Below are 5,650 nucleotides of genomic sequence, written 5' to 3' on the forward strand. Positions count from 1 at the left end.
CCTCCGCCCCCCAAAAAAACAAGAAAAACACCCGGGGGGGGGGGGTTCCGAGCTTTAAAATTTCCGGAAATTTTACATCTCTAGGCACAGGGCTTCCAAATTTTTTTCCAGGTTTGGTCCAGTCTCATTCTCCCCGCCCCAGAAATTGTATAGTCTTGTGAGCAAAAATTCTACTTTGTGAGCTACTGGCATTCAAGTTGTCAGCGAGCATTTTGGCTGCTGCATAAATTCGTTTGCTCTGGAGCCATCCTCCCTGAGCCGAGACAACAATCTGTGAACCGGAGGCTAAAAATCTGTGAGCTAGCTCACACTCACTCAGCTTAGAGGGCACACGACTCGTGGCCAATCAGAAGCAGCACTAAGCATGGCCCCCACCTGGCCACACCCACTTGAACGCACACCAAGATGCCTTCTACTGAATCAGACCTTTGGGCCATCCAGGTTAAGATTGTCTACTCAGACGGGCAGCGGCTCTCCGGGGTCTCGAGCGGAGGTCTTTCCCATCACCTCCTGCCTGGTCCTTTTAACCGGATTTAACTGGAGATGCCGGGGATTGAACCTGGGACCTTCTGCATGCCAAGCAGAGGCTCTGCCACTGAGCCACAGTGCCTCCCCAGGAGTCTTACAGGAGCCGTCGTCACCCTCCCCCGGTAGATGACCAATCAGTTCTGTGATCCTCCACTTGCAACGTGAAGTGGTAGAGTTCAGCACAGTACTGTCTAGCCCACGGGTGTCAAACATGGAGCCCGGGGGCCGGATCAGGCCCCCGGAAGGCTTCTATCAGGCCCGCGAGGGACTGGCTGTCTCCTGCTTCTTCCTCCAGTTCTGCTGCTGCTGTCATAGCTTGCTTTCCCAGACTCTCTCAATCGCTCAGGAGAGATAGATAGCCAAGCTTCTGCTCCCTGCACTGGTCTGAGGCTCCTCCCCCTCCCCGATTGCTACAGCACAGACATTTTGATGCAGTAATTCGGAGCAAGAAGCGGCAGTTATCAGAGGCTGTTAAATAAACAAATCAGTGCAAGAATGCTAATGTTTCAGGGATGTTTTTATTTCAAGTTTAAACAAAAATATCTTTGTCTTTGTGTCCTTTATCGAGTTTATATCTCACACATACGGCCCGGCCCGACAAAGTCCCATTTATGTCAGATCCGGCCGTCCATAACAAATGAGTTTGACACCCCTGGCCTAGTCCCTCTCCACCCTCCTTTCTCTTCCTTTCCCCATGAAGACCGATGAAGAAGCCTTATCCTGAATCACTTTCACTTCCTGAAAACGCTCGGCAGGTGTCAGGTAAGGTGCCCGGTGGGCGCCATGTCGGGGACCTCTGTGAGCCCAGAACAAAGAGCAAAGGCGGTGGGGCAGAGAACAAAACCAGCACAGGCAGCGGCGGTCAGCCTCCCTCGCCGCCTGGCTCCTCTCCAGCCCCTCCCAAGCCAGCCCTTTAATCTCCTCCAGAGCGGCAGGAGGGAGGGAGGGAGCCCGTGACCTCAGCTCCCCTCTGTCCCTGTTCCACCCGTGGCTTTAACTAGGCCGGCCCCTCCCACCAGACCTCCCGTAACCCGATTTGCTGGGAGCATTCCAGGGCCAGGAACAGAACGGGATGTGCTGCCCCACGAGGGAAAACGAGGGTGGAGGGGAGAAAGGATGGGCAGTTCACCAAGCCGGAGAACTCAATTATCTTTGTGCACACTGGCCGACTGGGTGCCACCCGGGCGGTGGCATTTGTAAGACACACGCAAGGGTGCGAGAGGGTGCCTTTTGGTTTCGCCAAAAAGAAGGAAACTGAAAAGTTAAGACCTCTCTTCACTTGGCAGTCTCTTTCTTTTTCTTTCTTCCTTTCTGTCTCTCTTTCTCTCTTTCCTTCCTTCCTCTTTCTCTCTCCCTTTTCCTTTTTCTCTTTCCTTCTTTCTTTTCTTTCTCTCCCTCCCTCCCTCCCTCTTTCTCTCTCCCTTTCTCTTTCCTTCCTTCCTTTTTCTCTCTCTCTCTCTCCCTTTCTTTCTTTTTCTTTCTCTCTCTCTTTCCTCTTTCTTTCTTATTTTCTTTTCTCTCTCTCTCTCTCCCCTTCCTTCCTCTTTCTTATTTGTTTTTCCCTCTCTTTTCTTCCCTCCTCTTTTATTTTCTTCTCTTTCCTTCCTACCTTTCTCTCTCTCTTTCTCTTTCTTTCCTTCTTCCTTCCTCTCTTTCTTTCTCTCTATTCCTTCCTTTCCACCAGTCTCCCTCCCTCCCTCCCTTTCCACCACCCTCCTTGCTTCCTTCCTTCCTGCCTGCCTTCTCCCTCCCTCCCTTTTGTATTGGAACCTCTCCCCTTCTCTATTTTTGGTATTTGGGGTCTGGGCACCTTCTTTGGCCCTACAAAGATGTCTTAATTCTTCTTTTGGCAGCTGATGATATTGGATTGACAGCTGGGGGGGGGGGGGTACACCAACTGTGATGATATTGGATTGACAGCTGGGGGGGGGGGTTACACCAAGTTGTCAGAATTCACACCAGTCCTGCCTGCCTGCTTGGGGGGGGGGCAGGCTAGAGAACCCAGTGGCTGAAAGCCATGAGGCAGGGGGGGGGAATAATTTGCTTTTGAATGCGAGAAGAAAACAAGATTTCCAGCTGGCAAAGCTGCTGGTTCTTTGGGAACAGAGTGCTGCTTGGAGAATGACTTTGTCCCCCTTTGCTCAAAAAAACCCCCCCACCCCAAACGTCCTTATCTGTACAGGAGAAAATTCTATAAAAGGCTTATAATAAAAACATAAGAGAAGCCATGTTGGATCGGGCCTGTGGCCCCTCCAGTCCAACATTCTGTGTCACACGGTGGCCAAAACCTAGGGGCCATCAGGAGGTCCACTGGCGGGGCCAGAACTCCAGAAGCCCTCCCACTGTGTGTGCCCCCCCCCCAAGCACCAAGAAGACAGAGCATCACTGCCCCAGACAGAGTGTTCCATCTACACCTTGTGGCTAAGAGCCACTGATGGACCTCTGCTCTAGAAGTTCATCCAATTCCCTCTTGAAACCATCTATGCTACCTCAAGGCCTTCTATCACTATGGGAAAAGGCAGCAGGCACAATTCTCTGTAGCACTTAAAGAATACCCTGCCAGTTTCTGAATCCCGTGGAAAATTTGACACAAGGGCAGGCAGAGGATTGCTGAGGGAACTTAAAATGCTCCTGCGTTTCCCCACAACCTCACACTGAGTACCAGATCACAGGGCAGACACACAACTCCAAAGACATACATAGCAGACCTATGCGAGGCACCACACAGGGCATTGCTGAGCAGCGCAATGTAGCTACGCCATACCATTCCAGAAATGCACCCCAGAAGTGGGAGGGGCCGTGGCTCAGTGGCAGAGCCTCTGCTTGGCATGCAGAAGGTCCCAGGTTCAATGCCTGGCATCTCGAGTTAAAAAGGACCAGGCAGGAGGTGATGGGGAAGACCTTGACCTGAGACCCTGGCTCAGGGGCAGAGCCTCTGCTTGGCATGCAGAAGGTCCCAGGTTCAATCCCCGGCATCTCCAGTTAAAAGGACCAGGCAGGAGGGGATGAGAAAGTCCTTGACCTGAGACCCTGGCTCAGTGGCAGAGCCTCTGCTTGGCATGCGGAAGGTCCCAGGTTCAATTCCTGGCATTTCCAGTTAAAAGGGACCAGGCAGGAGGGGATGAGAAAGACCTTGACCTGAGACCCTGGCTCAGTGGCAGAGCCTCTGCTTGGCATGCGGAAGGTCCCAGGTTCAATTCCTGGCATTTCCAGTTAAAAGGGACCAGGCAGGAGGGGATGAGAAAGACCTTGACCTGAGACCCTGGCTCAGTGGCAGAGCCTCTGCTTGGCATGCAGAAGGTCCCAGGTTCAATCCCCGGCATCTCCAGTTAAAAGGACCAGGAAGTGGGTAAGTGAAAGACCTCTTCCTGAGACCCTGGAGAGCCGCTGCCAGTCCGAGAGGACAATACTGACCTTGATAGGCCGGACTCAGTAGAAGGCAGTTTCATGTGTGTTCAACCCTTCATCGTGGCACAGGGGTGCAGCTGCAGGGCTTCTTTCTCAAAATGCCACACGCTGTGGTTGCTTGTGCTGCTACAACCAGGCATGTTATGGACAGCCTCTGAAAGGTTCTCGCAACCGTCTTACACAGTGTTCCCTCTAAGCTGAGTTAGTGTGAGCGAGCTCACAGTTTTCTTGGCCTCCGGCTCACACACATTTTTGTCTTCGCTCAGGAAGGAGGGCTCCAGAGCAAACTAATTTATGCAGCAGCCAAATCGCTCACTTAAAACTTTAATGCCAGTAGCCCACAAAGTCGAATTTCTGCTCATGGGACTCCACAGCTTAGAGGGAGCATTGGTCTTAAAGGCAATCTCAGCTGATAGAGCCGAACTCGGCTTTCAAGGGGTGGGGTGGAAACCAAGGGCTGTTGTGTGTTTGAGTCTCCGAGGGATGGCTTCAAAGAAGAGCTGGGCTCAGCTGGGCGTCTTGGGGTCCTTTCACCCGGGGTTGCCAACTCCGGGCCGGGAAATTCCTGGAGTTTTAGGGGCAGAGGCAGGGAAGGGGAGGTTGGAGGGCACTCAACTGCTGCCATTTCCTCCAGGAGGACTGATCCCTATACTTTGGGGTGCGGGTACGATTCCAGGAGATCTCCAGGCCCTGCCTGGAGGCTGGCAACCCTAGGCAGCTCCATATTGGGAAATTTCCTGGAGATTAGGGGCAAAGAGTGGGAAGAACAGAGTTGGGGGTGGGGAGAAACCTCAGCAGCATCTAATGCCATGGAGTCCACCCTCCAAAGCAGCGGTTTTCTCCAGGGAAACCGACCTCTGTTGCAATCAGTGTTCCCTCTAAGCCGAGTCAGTGTGAGCCAGCTCACAGTCTTTTTAGCCTCCGGCTGACAAATCTCCGTCTCCGGTCAGGGAGGATGGCTCCAGAGCAAACTAATTCCAGCTGGAGCCCCATCGCTGCCTCATAACTTTAACGCCAGCAGCCCGCAAAGCAGAATTTTTGCTCACAGGGCTCCACAGCTCAGAGGGGACATTGGTTGTCTTCCCACATCTCCAGGGCCGCACCTGGAGACTGGCAACCACACGGGGCTGGGAAATCCTCGCTGATTGGGGGGAGGATCCAGGGGGAGGTGGAGTTTGGGGCGCCCAGCCTGGCACGACGTCCTGGAGTTCACCCTCCGAGGCTCGGGAGGGGGCGATGTTCGCAGGCGGGAGATCCGCCGCGATTCCGGGAGATCTCCAGGTCCCGCCTGGAGGCCGGCAACCCTAGCCCGGAGGACCATTCGACCCAGATGGGTGGCCGTCTTAGTCCTTCTGGAGCGGGAGAGAAGAGCCAGGGTCGAGGGGCGCCTTAGAGACTATATAACACGATTGGGAGGGCGGGGAAGGAGCCGCCGCCGCCGTGAGTCACAAACTGCGCTCGTCTCTGAGCTGCCGCCGCCGCCGCCGCCTGGGGAAGGGGGAAATGCATCTGTACATGCTCAGAGGCTCCCCGTTCGCGGGCGCGCCCCGGAAAGAGGGTGGCCTCGACTCTCCCCCCCCACCACCACCACCCGCCCGGCTTTGTCCTCCCCAGCCCGGGCAGCCCCACCTCGCCCGCACCGTCCGCGGCCCCGGCCCGCCCCGGACTCACCTCTGCGCGGCCGGCAGCCCTCGAGGCGCCCCCGCCGGCCCTG

The 5,650-nt window shown here is 54.8% G+C and overlaps 1 protein-coding gene across 1 annotated transcript in view; it reads right to left on the reverse strand.

Annotated features, from left to right (window-relative positions):
• Positions 1 to 5,644, reverse strand: part of LOC107122782 — a 12,579-nt gene extending 6,935 nt beyond the window's left edge. Inside the window, exon 1 of the mRNA XM_015425915.1 lies at positions 5,608 to 5,644. The gene's annotated coding sequence lies outside the window, so the exon portion shown is untranslated. The remainder of the gene's footprint in view (positions 1 to 5,607) is intronic.
• Between the last annotated feature and the right edge of the window lie 6 nt (positions 5,645 to 5,650).

The sequence above is a fragment of the Gekko japonicus genome, unplaced genomic scaffold (genome assembly GCF_001447785.1).
Source record: "Gekko japonicus isolate JY-2015 unplaced genomic scaffold, Gekko_japonicus_V1.1 scaffold3219, whole genome shotgun sequence".
Lineage (NCBI taxonomy): Eukaryota > Metazoa > Chordata > Lepidosauria > Squamata > Gekkonidae > Gekko > Gekko japonicus.